General features: G+C 32.8%; 1 long non-coding RNA gene across 1 annotated transcript; it reads right to left on the bottom strand.

The window, feature by feature from the left end:
• Positions 1-3,082: 3,082 nt before the first annotated feature.
• LOC116338760 lies at positions 3,083-11,835 on the bottom strand. The gene is made up of 3 exons (XR_004200916.1): positions 11,753-11,835; positions 3,347-3,365; positions 3,083-3,260 (listed from the first exon to the last, which is right to left on the bottom strand). It is a non-coding gene; the product is annotated as an uncharacterized LOC116338760 (long non-coding RNA).
• Positions 11,836-17,892: the final 6,057 nt, after the last annotated feature.

The raw sequence follows: 17,892 nt of genomic DNA, 5'->3' as shown, positions 1-17,892 counted from the left end.
TCTCTCTCTCTCTCTCTCTCTCTCTCTCTCTCTGTACAATTGCTTCTGTTGATGTTTGCACTTCGGAAATGATGAAATCCGAATTTTTGCAAGGCACATTTCAAATTAATAAATAAATGCAGTGGTGGCTATATTTGTGAAATAAAACGTTCACAGGTTTACCTTCTACTTGTGGTTGCTAATCTTAAAATAATTTTTTGTTTTCAAGTTGTGGGTTTCAAAAATCTCAATGCACATTGTGTACTCAATCAAATCGAAATTGTTTATTTTTTATTGTCTCCCTCCGATTCACGATTCTTTTTTTTTCGCTCTATCTATCTGAAAATGTTAGCTATTCCTCTTTGTGCAAATTGGATGCTATTTTGCAAAGAGATACTTGAAAAGTTTGAAGGTTTTTGTTTCAGTTCTCTTCTCTTCACTTGAAATCTGATTCTCCGTGCTCAATAAAACAGCCATTAAAATGTAAAAATCAACAAACAATTGGTTATAGTTAAGGCAGATTTTGTGTGTTCGTTATTCGCTTCTTCGTTGTCAGTTTTTAGAGTGTATTTTCCTTTTTTTTCTTCTTTATCTCCCTCTGTCTCGCTTAAATCGTCATTCAAGTATTTATTTTAATGTGTTGTCTATTTGAGCATACAGTGGCGCACATGACCTTCGACACTGCTTAACTTGCGCTCGCTAACCGACTATTTTGTGCAAAAAAAAAATTCGTAAGGAATCGTTTCAATTTAATGAGTTGATTATGCGTTGCGCTTTTAAATATAAATACACAAACACATATGAAAAACTTAAATACTTAAACGCCAAAATAAAATCGATGACGACGAAACTTGTAAAGTATGAAGAATGTATGATAATGACAGCAGCACCAACAACAAATCATATACGGTTAGTTTTAAGGTTAAATACGATGCCATTTAGCACCTTGCATTTATTGCACATAATGGGCACTAATTCTATTGTCACTAAATATTATTAGATTTCCCGATAAAATGGATTATAATGAGAATCGTGGCTGTACTTGTTTACAATAGGCCGTCAAACATTTGCTCGCTCTCGTCACATTTCATTGGAAATTGCATTGTGAGTTTTTTTTTCTTTGTTCAATCGCATGAACTAACAATGACGTTAGCCAGAAATGTGTTTCAAAAAAGATAAACAGTGAGTTAGGCATTTGACACGTTTAAAATTTAATCAAAAGTGGTTCGCCTTCCGTCAATGAAGTCATCAGGCATGCGATAAACAGCGAATAAAAATTCTTTTTTTTTAAATTTATTTTGGAATGCTTTCGCTATTGTTTGCTCTTATTCAAATCGTTCAATGTGCACCCATATGCAGCATTAAAAAAAATGCATGGGCAAAGTGATACAACACAACAACATGCAAACGAAAATTTTCTGCATATATTCTGTGTTGAACGTATCGCGCTCGCGCGCGCACCTTTTTTTAAGTATTTGCTTTTGTATATTGCCGACAATGCGCGCAAAACAATGGGATTTAACATCAGGGAAAATAATAATAAATACATATAAATTATGTAATAATTAAACAATCATCATTTTTTGCATATTTTTAGATTTTGTTGTAAGATTAGATTTAAGGCACAGACAAAAAAAATATTCCACACATAAGTACTTAGCATAAAGATGATGATGATGATGATGATGATGATGTTTATGAATAAGAAAAAAAAGTAGATGATGGAAAAAAAGATTCGAAGAAATAAGAAGTGCAAACGGTGTGAATTTATGTCATATTCTGAGCACAAACGGAGAGGAGCACACACACACACACCGAAAAAAAAACACCGACGTTTCTGTTCCAAATTTTCGAATGAATGTAACAGTGCAACGGCACAGCGGCAGCAACATCGATCGGGCATGTTACACAAGCGACACCAACCATTTAAGAAGCACATGGATGACGGAATTTCAAGATGAAACTCATGGCAAAGAGAATGCTTTTAATAAATGTTTACAAAGTCATCTTTTGCAGTTGTAAAAATATATAAAAAAGCGACTCGAAAAACCGAGAGAGAGAAAAAAAAATTGAAGACAATAAATACATTCTATATACACATACGATGGTAAACGAAACGCGTACACACGATTCTTGTGACTAAAATTCGAAATGATTTATTATAAACAATTTAATCATTGCGAATTCTATATTCGGTTCAAATTATCAACATGGCATGTGCAAAAACATCATAATTTGAAAGACTGCGAATGAAAAATAAAACGGTGAAATTTTTGTGTTCGAAAGTGAAAAAGCAAATCCAAATAGGAAGAAATGTGACGTAACATGATTTGTTTAGAAGAAGAAAAACACTAAATACCTCTATTTTTAAGTTGAAAACTGTTGATTTTTGTGTACGAAGCGGTTTTTCACCTGTACGGACATGCAGTTATGTACTGATTGAAAGCGCATTGAACAAAAACGAAATCCGAAAGTACGCACAAAATTAATTCGAAAAAAAAAACCAATTGACTTATTATGTTCTTCAACTCCGCTTTTGTTTGTTTGTTTGTTTTTTTACTTCTTAAACCAATTCTTCCTATATATTTTGCGTTGTAGTACTTTCGAAAAGACAATTTAATGTGTTGTTTTTTATTTCGAGCCTCTCAATTTCTAGCCTAGTGTCGTTGTTGTCGACGACTTCTTTTTCTGACTGATGCATCTTGTCTCATCTTTGGCAAGAGCGTGCGCGCATTCTCTCGTGAGTTGTATAGTTTTTTTTTCTATTTATTTCATTTTGTGTGCATTGGTTTCCTTTCCTTCGCGCACCATATGGGTGTCGTATCATTAATTATTTTTGTTTTAATTTATTGCACAATTGGAAACTAACAACCAAATATGAAACTGGAAGAAATAAACTAATAAAGAGCTGTTCGAATTGTCGTGACGAAATTCCACCATCGCTCTCTCATCACGCACATTCAAAAAACGTACATATTCGCTAACGGTTATGGAGAACACAGACTATACAAAGTCGCTGCAAGAGAAGAGAAAAAAAATCATATCACTGTCAGTCAACCAAAGCGCAAACTGCAATCACCTTCACATACCTTGCGATGGATAGCTTAGACACGGCTTTGTCGTAAATATGAATAATATTATGACTATTTTTGTTGTTGTTGTTTGTGAGAGATTTTATTGTGTGAGCGCCTGCAAAATAAGCGAAAATGATTGCTCATTTCATGGCAGTTTTAGCATTGAGTTTAGCCGCACATATTATTTTTGCACGTCGATTCGTTCAACTGAAATGAAAACATTTTTTTTGTTGTTGTTGATTAATATTATTATTCACGCTGTGTTTGTAGTATATTTCAATTCTAATTCCTACCTTTAGGTATATGAAAATCCTTCAGTCAACAAATCATTCCATAATGCGTGGAAAGAGAATAAACATGCAGAATTCACATTGAACATTTATAATAAAATCATAAAAATTTAAGAGTCTGATAAATGCCTAGATTTGCTACTCTTTTTTTACTTTTTTTGAATCGTTTAGATTTACGTCGATAGCAAAATGTGGGATATTCAGACAAGGAGAGAGAGAGAGAGAGATACATATAAAAATTACGCAATGAACGATTCACTGAGCAATGCCAATTAATTTGTTTGAGGTTTTCCCATCCAAATGAATGTTCGCAGAAGAACGTTAATGGAATCCAATAAAACTGATTCGATTCGGTCGTTCTCTCTTTCTCTAGATGTGTTTTGGCTCGAATAAACTTATAAACTTTACTAAACTTATGTTTGATAATCGACAAAATGCTCCGCTTTGTATGTGCGGTAATCAAATGATCTGTCACATATATGCATATATTCTGGAAAAGTTTTAATTGGTTTGAGGCATAACATTCTGGTTGACTTTGCAAAAATGTGTAAGTTTCAATTGATCACGAAGAACATTTAAATTTCTTCAAAATCAATGCGAAAAAAAAAACTATTTTTTGTTTGTGTTATTCAACATTTTATAAAAATGGAATTCGTTAAACACAATCAAAGCTTCAACAACATTTTCCATACATCTGTAAATGCAATCCGTCAGCTGAATAAATAATAAAAAAAGAATGATAATAACATCGATGGCAAAAAAGGGACACACATAACTCTGAATGTTGGTATTGTAAATAAAGCAAAATACAAACCGGTAGCTGTCATTTGCATTGGGTTCACGTCATAGTGATCATTTCAGCATAAAACCTCCAATAAATATTAAATATGCAAAAGAGATGCAATGTCGATAATAAAAGCATAGAACGTGATGTGTTTATATGCTTTGTAATGTTGGATTGCAAACCAACGAGTGGGCTCACATTTTGCTCTTTCACTCGCAACTCACAACTCAATTCAAAGCACACAGCCCAAGCATCAAATCCACTGACAACAAAACAAAAACAATTTATTATTTCAAATAATTATAATAATGATAAATGTATAAATTTGCATCAAATGATTTTGATCATTTCAATTGTTATCGAGCGTATTGCTCGCCAACCATAGTCGAAACAGTGATAGAGCAGACTGGAAAATAGGCAAACAACAGAGATAAAAAGAATTGAGCTGATTTTGATATTTAACAAAACTGCATAACAACTATGATGATTGCTTCGTTGTGCACATCAATCGAGATGCATCGCAGTTGTTGTTGTTTTTTCTACTTCTTCTTCTTCGACTTTGATGTCGGTACCGCAAAAATTTCAAGCCCATACATGAATGGCAGCATCGATACCCAAGAAAGCAAGAAAACAACAACAACAACAATGTAACCAAATCAACGAAAAAAAGGGCAGAATGAAATGCAGCATGTTTTCAAATCACATTTTCAATGCATATTAGAGTGACTTAAAATGATATTTTGTCATTGAAAAGCTAGTTATAATTGATTTCGATAAATGTTCAAGCACAATTTTTTTTTGGTCTTAAAACATTTTCAGACGGAAAGAAGTAAAAATTTCAATCCAACCTAATACGTAATCAAGCAAAACAATATAAAAATTATCACAGATCATCATCATCTTCATCTTTAAGTGGATTTGTTTTTTTTCTCGTTTCTTTCGTAAGAAAATCAACCCGAAAAATACAAAAGAATTACTGACCGCCCCCCATTTACATATATGTGTTTTCTCTTTCTTTTGCACATCCATTCAATATATAGTTTTATGGATTCTTCTTCATTCCATGCGGTGGTTTCTAAGTGATTGCTTTATGACGTGGATATTTCAGCTAAAGATTAATTAACGAACAAACGAACGAGCAAAAAAAACCAAACAAATTCGTAAACACTAAATGAAAGTAAATCAAGGTGAAAATCGACAATTATTTCTGTTATAATTACTTGTGGCAAAGTGAACAAAAATTAAGCAAATAACATGTGATGATGACAACAAAGATGTTGAAATGAAGAAAAAAAAACACACTTGGAATGCTACAAATTGTATGATGCGGTGTGTGTATAAAATTAAGGTTTTTCGACTTTTATACACGATGGGGCAATATATATGACAATCAAATTGGAAATCGGATATTAATTGGGTCTCATTAATGATGAATGTAACTATATCTCTCGGTTGACAATAATAATTCCCATTTAGCTCAAGACCTTGTGTAACCAATTTCAAGTCTTTATCTCTCTTTCTAATTTCAATAAGTTTTATTATGTTTGAAGACACTTCAACCCACAGCTTTGCCTCATCAATCCTTTCAAGATTCCATTGAATCAAAAAGTCTCTATTAGTTCAACTAAGCGTGTTTGCATTTGAATAATAACCAAGTGTTAAACATTAGAGAGTGAATGTCACCACACAACTCGAAATAGGAACCATACACAACAAACACCTTCAGCACGTACACGAAAATTGATCGAACGAGGTGTGCGTTTTTTGGCGAATTTTTCTGCCTTACGCACGCATATATGGACGAACTGTGCGTAGAGAATAAAAAAGGTCGCAAATATTTAATTTTGTGTTGTATATGAAAGGAATCAGTACAATATGTATTAAAATAGTTATAAAAAACCACCAATGCAAATCTTTGACACGGAGACGTGAAATTGTATATTTTTTGGTTTTTTCCTTTTTTCCATATCATCATTATCGTATTATTATTTTTTCGTCGAATTTCGATATTGAACGTTGATGATTTGTACTCGTTACACTTTCATTTGCACCGAATATAATCCATTCCATGTGTGTATATGCCTTCTACATTCTTTATTCATAAATGATCGCATAGCACACAGCGAGTTCGCATCATATTATCGCTTTGAATAAAATCACATGCAAATCTTCGGTGGTTCAAAAACATTATGTAAATCGAATTGATGAGAACAAGTGCAAAGAACTGGATTCATTGTATGTATGTGGCATCGTTCGCTTGCCACAGACATGGATCAAGTCACATTGCAATCATATAGTGGTAACAGCTGTAGCAGCAGCAACAACAACAACAAAAATCGTTTTTCCATTGAGATCGTGTTGTTTTTTTCTTCTCTCTCGTTTCTGCTTCTTAAACGAATCGAATTGACTGTTTTGCATGTCAGATATATAAATGGCCATCTCTGTTTATTTGCATTCATCTCTGTGTGTGTTTTTATTTATTTCGTGAACTTTTATTTTTCGTCGTTTCTATCGTCGTTTCAGCGCATTCTATATGAAAATAATAATGAGTACAGAATTGCAGTACAGAGCAGAGATTTTGCAAAAATCAAAAGAGGATGCCACCAATGATAATGATGACTGACGACGATTCAATGGAGTTAACCGTATATTGTTTGGTAGCAGAACATTTAAAGATTCTAATGAAATGTGATAGATCGATCGAACAAAAATGCGCAGATAAGAAACATGCATACTGTGCGCGGTGAGCATAGAAAACGTTTTTTTTTTTTTCGTTTCTATTTTCGATTTTAATTTGATTTGGTTCAACGTTTTATACTACAACAACAGCAGCAACACATTCGCTACTTGAGAAAAAAAATATCATGCAAATCAAATAGATGACCGTCACTGATTTAGCCCACAATGAATTTTGAAGGTTTGAAAACCGATAAGGTTTTCACAGCCAAACTCTCAATATAAGATTGTATCGACGCTGTCATATTCTCACATCCATGGGTCAAAAATCCGTTGATTGTGTGTGTTTGTGTTGAAGAAGTGCCCTCCTTAAATATTCACATTTAATTCCAACGAAAATGCACACAAAGTACGAATCTGATCGATTTTTGCATTTAATGTAGCAAATCAGCGATGCTCCATTGGTCATTGTTTCTACACGTATATTTCATTCGAACAAAGACTGTAAAACTATAAGTGCTATTTTATGGTAACGATTTGAATTGGGCAAGCCGATTTTTTTTTCTATCTTCTCTTTGAATTCAATCCAACTAATTGATTTCGGATGGTTTTCGCTCTTGAATTTATTTCGAACTTTGTTTCGAGGCAAATGGACTCTGTAAAGCATCTTGCTAATACCAAAACAATCACAAAAGAAGAGTCATTGCGCTTTATGTGCGAGTTTATTCTTCTTATTATTTTTCTTCACGAATAGAAAAAAAATAAATAATTTCATAATAAAATTCCATTGAAAAAAAAAAAAAAAAAAAAAAAACAATATTCTCACTTAAGCGAGAAATAAACTTTGTTTTAAATCATTTTTTTTTCGGTTTGAATTCGCTTTTGTCCAGTGCTTTTCATAAATAATGTTTGAAGTTTATGGGTCGGAAGTATGTTTTAAGTACGACAATGTATGGCAGTGACAAAGTTTTTATGAAGTGAACTATCGTTCCAAATAAAGAAAATAAAATTATTTTTTATGGTACAGCATGAGATTTGACCAAAATTCTAAAGAACGTGTACGACAGACAGAGTTAGAGTTGAGAGGAAGAGAAATGGATCGGATCTCGAGAGATTTGCTTTTATATGCCACCAATGTTACCACATTAAATAATATATATATAGATTGAAAGTGATGTGGATCGTTTCACACAATGAATTGGTCATAGTTGGAGCAACTTTTCCAACCATTGTACGAATTTCTAGAATTCATTAATTTCATTTCCTCTCCGATGTAGGAAATCAACATAACATTTTATGCTAGCTTCTACATCATCATTTTTGTTAGATTCATTTCGTACATTCGGTGTATTTGGTATACGACCATGGATGAGAATACGTTCAACACCAATTGGTAAATAGCCATTTAGAAGATAAAAGCCATATCATTTTCGAAACAAGTATTGTTTTGTATTGATTGGGCTGGGTTTACGTTCCTTTTCAAAATGCAATTCACATCATATTTCCAGGCACAACAAACGTTAATTATAATTCGAAACTTTAAGACGTTGTGCATTGTTTTAAATTCAAGCGAGCGAGGGAGCGAGAGAGAGAGAGAGAGAGAGAGAAAAGAAACATATATTATCGACTACATATCAGCTCAAATGGCTTGTAAACCAAGTGGAAAAAACGCCAATGTGAAGCATAGCAACGAGAAACATTTTAATTGAGCCATGATTTCATTGTCATTAAATCATTATTGATTTCTTAATTATCACACATATTCGACCAATGTGCTGCTTTTTTTATCGCTGTATTTACCAAGAGCATGCGCGAGATAGACCATTCCGCTATATAATTTACTCTCCATCATAAGTGACTTATAGAAAATTCACTCGTACGTTTAAATAGGTAATTGACCATCATTCTAAACAATGCTTTTGCCAATTTGGTTACTGACATGTGATGTCGGGTCCAAATGTATCAATCTTCTCTCGTTACCAAGAAATACATAATAGATCTAATCAAATATTCTGACCAATCATGCTCAACATAAACAAAATGAAATGGTGTCTATCTCAAGTTTGAAAATGAAAATGAAATAGTCGCATGTTTTTCGTTGCTTTAAAAGGATTATACACGGTCAGAATATTTGATGTCTTTCAATCACACGGTGATTCCAAGAATGTGTTTTGAAACTAACAGAGAGTATTACTAACTGTATTTAGTTTTTATGAGCGTTAAATAAAAAAGCATTGACTTATTGTTATTGATTTGTGTGTTTTTTTTAATCATAATTTTAATATATAAAGAAAAAAGGAAAAAGAGTGTCATTGGAGTTTTTGATTTTGATTTTTGGAATCAAACCCAATTCGGGTCAAGGTTATTTGAAATAAGTTTATTAACAAGACCACCGTTTGTTTTTCGATTTCTCTTCCTACCCCTCTTGGACCGATCAAAGCTTTTTCAACTGGTCGGCTATTTTTATGGTGCATATTTTAATATGTTTGACCTATAAACTAAACTAATCGGTCAAAATGCTTTTTTTTTCTTACGTCCAATCCCATCATCAAACATTCAAGTCATACCGCCTTTTAATATAGCTTCACCAATGGTTTTTTTTATTTCTTCAAGAAATCAAAAGCCAAGAAAAGCATTAAACTTTATATAGCTCGCATTATAATGCTATTACTATTTGTTCACTACAACTGTGAATAAAAAAAAAAGAACACATGCAAGTAATATGAAAAACCAATTAAAAAATATGAATTCATTGGCTTTTTGTGCCTGTGAAAATGCGATGCAGTTGTTCATCGAAGAGAAATTGAGAAAAACCATTGATTTCCGTTTTAGAAACAGTATTATCACATGGACAAGATCCACATCTTTTTTCATTTCATAAGCACATAACTTTTTATTTTTCTTCGAGAAAACAAAATGGATTCGCATGCTGACTGGAAGGTTATGTTATTTAAAGATAACGAGAAAGTGAGAGGGGAGACAGAGAATAGGAGCGAAAACGGAAAGCACGAATTTTATTTCTAGCCACACTCAAGTAAAGCTGCACACATTTTAGATGTTGTAGACAACTTCAAAATATAAAAAAACGCTTAATGGCTTGATGATTCTTCCATAAGTCGGACTTTTTGAAAGAAAAATGAAAATAGATAAAACACTGAAAGTTTGTCCAAGTTCTTTCTCACATTTTATGCGGTTTCTTTCGTCTCCTTTATTTCACATTCATTTTCATTGTATTTTATTTGGGAAAGATTTCCCACGAATGTATAGTTTGTTTGTGGTATGCTTGTGTCGAAAATTCAAGCTCCAAATTCTATCGTGTTTTTTTTCTGTCCCCAAAAAATGGCAACCACACACAAAATAAACGGACGTTGTGACACAGGCACAATAAATATATTCACATAAATGTAAAAGTAAAACGAACAAACACCAAATTTTCATTCCGCAAGTATTGATTTTCATCGTATGTGTGTCTCTGTGTATGTGTGCTTGTTTTATGCTGGTGTCGTTACTGCTGTAAATGGCTTGATCTTGAAACGGAATCGGTCGGAAAGCCGATGTATGGAAAACTGGTGTACTTGCACGGACACGGGACAATACAAGCATCCATATAAAATCGTATGTATGTAGCTGTATGCTTATCGTATTCAGTGAATAGCTTGTCGTATACACCCGCACACACATACCCACATAAATCCATACGAATGAATTCGCATCAATATTCTTGTATGTTAGCCACGCCCGACAATTTTCCAATTTTCCAGTGGTAAGCCACTCCCATGCAGCCATTGTGCAGTATCCTCACCATATACCAAGACATAGGACACTATGGATATTTTTACATATCTCGGAAATTTCATTCATCGTTTAAATTTTACAAAAACAAACATTTTTTGCAATTTTTTTTTTGCTTCATTTCATCGTCAAGAATTTTTCTTTGGGAGTTTTAGTATGCAGCATACAATATGCAAAAGTCAAACCGGATGAAAGCTTCAGTATTTCAGAGTAATATCTTCTTCAACTCATTACACATTCAACGAATGTATGCACCATTTTTCAGGTCATTTTACTACTTTTTCTCTTCTTCTCTTAGTCAAAACGATGGAAACGGATTTTCTTTTCGAACTAAAATTATGAAAAAAAAAAACATAAACGAAACCGGATAAAATTGAAAAAATAACTATATTGATATCCGTTTCATAAAATAATATATAATTTTTTCATTATTTCGGAGATCATTGAATAGAAAACTACTTATGATAGAAAATTTGAATTCAAATTGAATTAGCGCTTTCGGAAATTGTTCTAAATCAGAATTATAAAGATTTAACTGAATTTTTTTTGAAAAAACCGCGAAATTCACAAAGAAGTCAGGAACAAAGTTGAAACTATATTTGCTTGTCCAAAAATTGTAGACATTTGACAGAAATTTTGAAAGGAAAATGATGTTTTTGGGCATTTGTGTCACAAAATGAAATTGATGAAATGTGTTGAAGTTTACAAAAAAGTTGAAATTTTTCCTCGCATTCCTCGTATTCGTTTTCGATGCGATCGATTGTGAAAAATGTTGGCGTGTAGAAAACTCGACTGTGTATTCTTTTTGCACACACAGAGAAAAAAATGTGGTAATGAAAAAAAGTATCATGTAATCAAGAAGCAAGTTCGAAAATCTACAAAATAAAACTATTTTCCGTTGAAACGGTATGAGAAATAAATCACGGTAAGAATTTTTTTGAAATTCAATGGTTATTGCATACAAATTAATAACTGAGATTCCCAAAGGTACTTCGAAATAAACGTTTCTTCTCATTAAATTGTTAGAAATATGCCAACCAAGTGAAAATTACATGATTTCTCTCAATATTTTTCTGACTCATTAGCTATTATTTTACGATGGTTCGTCTAACGTCATTTTATTATAAATAATATTGACTAGTTCTCATTACACTCACCGAACGTCAATTGCAAAGACCCTTTAGTTAATTCACATCGAATACAGTTCGCTTTTCGACACACTCAGAGACACAGTCTCGACTGTTCCAACTAATAAAACTAATGCAAATTTATATCACATTAATTGCTCGAATTGTGCGACATTCGATCATTATTCGATTTCGATTTTTGTGATTTTTTTATACATATATTTATACCGAGCATATACCGGTAACGCGTACCGAAAATGTTAAACAAACGTGTAAGTGGAATCGATTTTCTTGCTCCAGTAAATACGACCCGCTCAATTTTTCGTTTATATGCCTGCGGTCCTTGTGTTGTGTATTTGTTGTTGTCATTCGGGTACCGTGTCCCGTGCACACGACCAAACAACAATCGCATTCGTTTCGGGGTTTTGGTACCTGTCTAATGTGTGCGTGTGTAAAACGGCATGCATGGCACACAAGTCATGCTTCACAATGAAACAAAGACGTTCAGCAATAGTAGTAGCACGACACAATGCGCTGTGTGCTGAGACTCAGTCAAAAATAAACATATTTATTTATGCATGACTATCACGAAAATAACGATTTATACGAAAACACGAAAAATATAAATGCTGAGTAGGGAATGCGAGTGAGAAAGTTTGCTTTTTTTCTCGACTTCATTTCGACTAGGAGAGAGTATACCTATTTTGCTTATGTTGCTCTGCAATGAATCAGTTAAACACCGAGAAGAGCGTTTGAAAAATGGGACTCATTAAAGGAAAAACGAAACGAACATGGTAGACAAAATAAAAATCGAGAATTGTTTGTATAAATCATCAAAAATAACGATTTTCGTCTATATGATTCCATGATGTCGGCTCAATTCAAAATTTATACACTGCCAAACTGTATCGTAAATTCACCTATTAAAAGAACAATGTGAGTTTGACATTCAAGAATCACTTGTTTCTCATTTTATTTTTTGGGGTATTTAGATACTCATTATGGTGTCCTTAATAAACGCCCCAATCGACTTTGTCGAAATATATGTATGAATATTTTTATTTGCAACGTGTTTCTTTGTACGAACAGTGTGACGCGTTAAACAATAGCAGACTTGATGATACAAAATTGGCACGACGTTTTTTGAAAATGAAAAGTTTTCAATGTTAATCAGTTTTGCCGCATTAAAACCTGTCACTTTTCATTAAAAGTGCGATTTATTTTTAATTGTGGGTTTGATTAGATGAATTTTAAGTGTCATTTAAAAATCCAACTATGTCAATCTTCATTTGCAAACTTTACCGCTCAAATCCTTTTTCAAACTGATTTACGCATAGACACGTTATTACATCAATCAATCAATCAACATTTTCAAACTTTTCTATCTGTTTGTTAAAATTACATTTTATTGTAAAAGTCGAAAGAGATAAATCTGTGTATAACTTTAAAAAAAAACTTTAAATAATACAAATTCTAAGCAATCAGTTTGCTAATTGGCTTATAATTTGAATTATTATTTATGCATGCATAAGGTCAACACAAGAGTTTACTCGTAGCTTTGATGTTTTTTTTCTTCGTCTCTTTTCGTATTTAATTTGAGTGACACTTGTTTCATGCTTCATGTGCGAGCAAAATTTAAAGAACGAGATCTACAAACCAATTGTTGTTTTATTTGTCGCGAATTACAGTAAAAAAACGAACGTTGTATGAAATGCAAGACGTTAAGGATCTCTCGGGAAACACAAAAAAAAATTGAATTCGGTTTGTCATTCAATTCACCCTTTTTTGTACATCGAATGGGACGAAAGCACTCAATTCGAATACGATGGGTGCACAGTGCACACCGGAGAGAATATTTAGAGTGTTTATGTGCATGACAATTTCATGCCTCGAGGTTTTTTTTCAGCATTACAATTGTTGTTCCGCTTTGTTTTCCTGCCGTTTTTTTCCTGGCTTCACCTCTCTCTCTCTCATTTTCCAACATTTCATTTTGACTTTTTTTTCTATTCATTATAATTGTGTGCCGAGCAATTTAAAGCTTGTTTACATTTTCTTAGAAATTCTTTTGTTGTTGTTGCTTGCGAACGGTGCACACGTTTGTTCCCCGTTTCCAAGTGATCATTTTATTCCGCGCTCAGGTTGTATGCATGGCACACGTTCTTCATTCAATCTTTCTTTACTAAACACCGAACGTGTGCTAAATATATGAAATAGTCCCCGATTATAAAAACGTGCTCATGGATTAAAAGGACGCAAGAGAAAGTTCAATTCACTTGAATATTTACCGCATCACACAATCAATTGCATAGCAAATTTTATGCATATTTGCAATGGTGTGTTTGTGTGCATGTAAATTTGTTCGCTTGACTGATAAGACTGGCATCGTGGCAAATCCAACAGACTCTATATACGGTTAATGCATGGAAAGACGTGCACATAAAATGGATTTTATCTGACATAACAAACACTGCATAAGATGATATCAAATTTGTGGTTGGTGTGAATGCAGGTGACAAACAAAAAGTGCACCAGCTATGATTCCATATATTCGTCGAATAGATTTGTGACACTGTAAAAATCAAAAAGCTTATGAAGAGTCGTCGGTTTGTTGAAAAGTCAATGCCAAACGAAAAACCGATTTAAAAAAATTGAAATAGTTTTTATGGTTCTGCGTTGATGGTGCTCAAGATTGCGGTTATATAACTATTCGCATACCAGGAAAATAAAAATAAATGAATTATGTCAATTTAGAATTCAAAACGATGTCACACAAATAAAGTTTTGCTCAAAAAAAAAACGTTGATTGGCTTTCGATGCATCATTTCTGAAGTTGGCACACAAAAGAGATAAGATCCGTTTTTATTTAAATTTAGTTTGGCAGGTCGTTAGTTGAAATGAGTTGAGATATTTTCTGAGATGCTACCGAGGTCACATATATTTTAATAGTATTTTTTTGGAATGAACACTTTATTTGAACACGTACACCGATAATGAAAAGTAACTTTAATTTTTGAATCCTTAAAAGGGTATCATATTATGTATTAATTATATCATTCAATTATCAAAAGGATGGTCTAAAGGACGGCTTAGAATAAAAACTGGACTTAAAATAGTCTAACTATTGAAATGAATTTTCTGTAAAAAAATTCATTTCATCCAAAAATTCATTCCGAAGAATGGAGGAGTTTTGTCCGAAATATTTTCCACTTTGAAAATATTTCAGTGTATTATGCAATAATAGTTAATATGATAGCGCACATATAATACCCTTGTGAAAAAAAAATGACTGACTGACTATAAATTAACTCAATTTTAATCACTTTTATTCGGTTAAAATTACCAATAGATGATTGAAATCGAATATAGTCGGTTATGTATCAGATTCAGAGTTAACTAAAAGTGATTATAGTCAACATAGGTGACAAAAGTCTAACTATGATCACAATCGACATTTCTCAATTCAAGTTACATGAAGACGCATATAGTCAATGAGCGCTAATATCGTAGATTTTTCTTTATCGATTCCACCAATACGACATCTACTAAAAAACTCGCCGATTTCTGTTACTAGTGGTGTTTTAATACAGCTCGTGTAAACGTACAAAGGAACACACTGATTCCGATTCTGTGTATGCGTATGTATTACAAATTCTGCACTCAGTCGTCAATCGTAGCTGCTTGTGCAAAATTTACAATACATACGCATACACAGGATCGGAGTCTGTGTGATCTTTTGTATTAGTTCGTCTGTAATACAGCCATAGCCGTATAGTTCGCTCGAGCTGTGTCAAAGCAACAGTTGTAACAAAAATCGGTATCTTCTTTAACAGATGTCGTATTCGTAGAATCGATAAAATTAATTTGTACGATACTAGTTTCCATCGTATATAGTCACTTATAGTTAACTTTAGCTGGCTGAAATATCACCCATTTTTGTCCCAAATTAGTCGATTTATACTCGGTTATGAAGTCGAAATATTTCCACAAATGATGTGCACATGCACATCGAACGAGTACAACAATTTTCTGCTTAAAGGTAATTATTAATTACATCGGTCGGTCGTTAAAATATCAATATTCCTTTGCGTGAAGTGGTTGATTGGATAAGGTGTTAAATAATATCAGATATTGTAGAAGTACATAATTCCGTATTAGTTTTTATAGTCCGTATTTTCAAAAATCATAATATCATACATTTTAATCCAAACGAAATGGCGATTTGGGTCAATGCTTTGTGATTATCATGCAATGTTAAATAACACGTGAAATTGACATATTCAATGCGCTTTAGATACATAAATAACACATTGTGATTTAATTTGATCGTGAAATGATTTTCGGGACTATGTTGTGACGAAGGTGCGACATTAAATTGAAGTTAGCCTGCAGGTGGAATAAGCAATTGTTTTTTGTTTCTTTGTTCTAAAAATTGGGAGAAAATAACGTATTTATGTGATTCTTTGTAAGATAAGTGAATTTCCAAAAAGAAATCAAACAAAGATTTTTTCATTGAGTTTAGATTAAACTCATTTTCAAGGCACCGCACGACCCAACACACGCAAAACATCGTTCGGGCAGTACGAGTGTGCTTTTCAACACAGAGTTTTTCATGGCTGGTGCAAACAAAGAAAATTTCATTTATTCCTAAAAAACAGCTTTTTTATGTTCGTCTTAGTAATAGAACCCAATACGAAACTCATTCATGCCAAACGTATATGTGTTATATACCAAAAATTAAATGTAAAAATGCATTATAAACCATAAAAAGAAGGAAAAATTTCATTATTTTTCATTACATGCCAGTTCAAATGTTACCGTTTTTACAACATTCGATCGCCATGCAATGGAACAATTTATGTGTAAACAAAATAGTATATCTAATCCCGCAGCCTGAACCAAAATAGCTTATGTTCTTATTGTTGAAAACGCAAAAATGAACGATGGAAGTGAAAATCCAATCGATTAATGAAAATAGGTTGTGTTATTTCACGTCAGTGGTACATTTAAAAATCATTAAATTAATTGAAATATTCATTTAGACGCTGGTATGGCATTTATTAAAGATATTTTGAGAGAAATTTCCGAAAACTTTTGAAGATAAATTTCCCTTCTTAGATGTGCCCATCAAACTGAATTATTTATGACAAATTCACACCCAATACATTTATAATTTGTTTCTTTGATATTTTGTATTCATTTCGGATATCTAATTGAAAAAAAAAAAAACAATTTCGATGTAAGTGAATGAGAGCCACCGAATAAAAAGAAACTCAATCAATATTTACTTGAGTGAAATTGCATGCAGACGTGTTTTTGCTGTCAAAAAAGGAAAAAGCGTATTTTGACCATTATCGATCGAATAAATTTTGAATTTCGATGTGAAAGGTGAAAATATGAAAAAAAAAAAAAACGAAAACAGCAAAAAATAACACAAAATTATGCCTAAATAGTGACGGGAAGCGTTTTATTTTCCCAAGAAAATGTCCGTTCTCCCGGCCTCGAAATAAGTTTCCATTTTGAGAATTCATTTTTATTATCGATTCGAGTAGTTAATGCACCAAAAATGAATCTTTCAACTCAAAGCAGTTGGGTTTGAAGTGAAAATCGGAATTTTTCAACTCTTCGACTTGAATTTGAGATGTTAGAGTAGTTAAGAAAGTTAGTTTCATGATAAATCCAAAATTGTAATCACTTTAAGTAGATTTAAAGATGTCTCGAATCAATTTAATCCAAGTCACTTTAAACCCCTCCGCACTGATGGCGGAAGGATAACCCACACGAGGTATCGTCAGAAGGAGCATCAGAAAAACCATATAGATTTTCCTATGTTTTATATTTTCCCAGGAAAAACTAGATTTTTAATCCCGAAAAAAAAGTTCTGATTTTGTCCATCACTAAGCTTAATATGTTTTACAAGAAAACGGATCGTGTGAATTCAAAAAATTCATGCAACCGCTAAAACCAATTCTAAATTTGAGCTAGAAATGAATGAATTGTGGATGAATATCGTTAGATCAAAAACATTCTAATCAGATTTCTTTCGTAATCAGTTAACATTTCGAATTTAATGAGATGTGACGTCATTAAATATTATACCAATCAAACGGAATCCTGTAGAAAACATGCGCAAAACTAATCACACACCAATACAACTGCGCCCCACGATTCAT

This window comes from Contarinia nasturtii, unplaced genomic scaffold, assembly GCF_009176525.2.
Source record: "Contarinia nasturtii isolate CC-2019 unplaced genomic scaffold, AAFC_CNas_1.1 Cnas_scaffold_78, whole genome shotgun sequence".
NCBI lineage: Eukaryota > Metazoa > Arthropoda > Insecta > Diptera > Cecidomyiidae > Contarinia > Contarinia nasturtii.
This window is presented reverse-complemented; position numbering and strand designations above follow the sequence as displayed.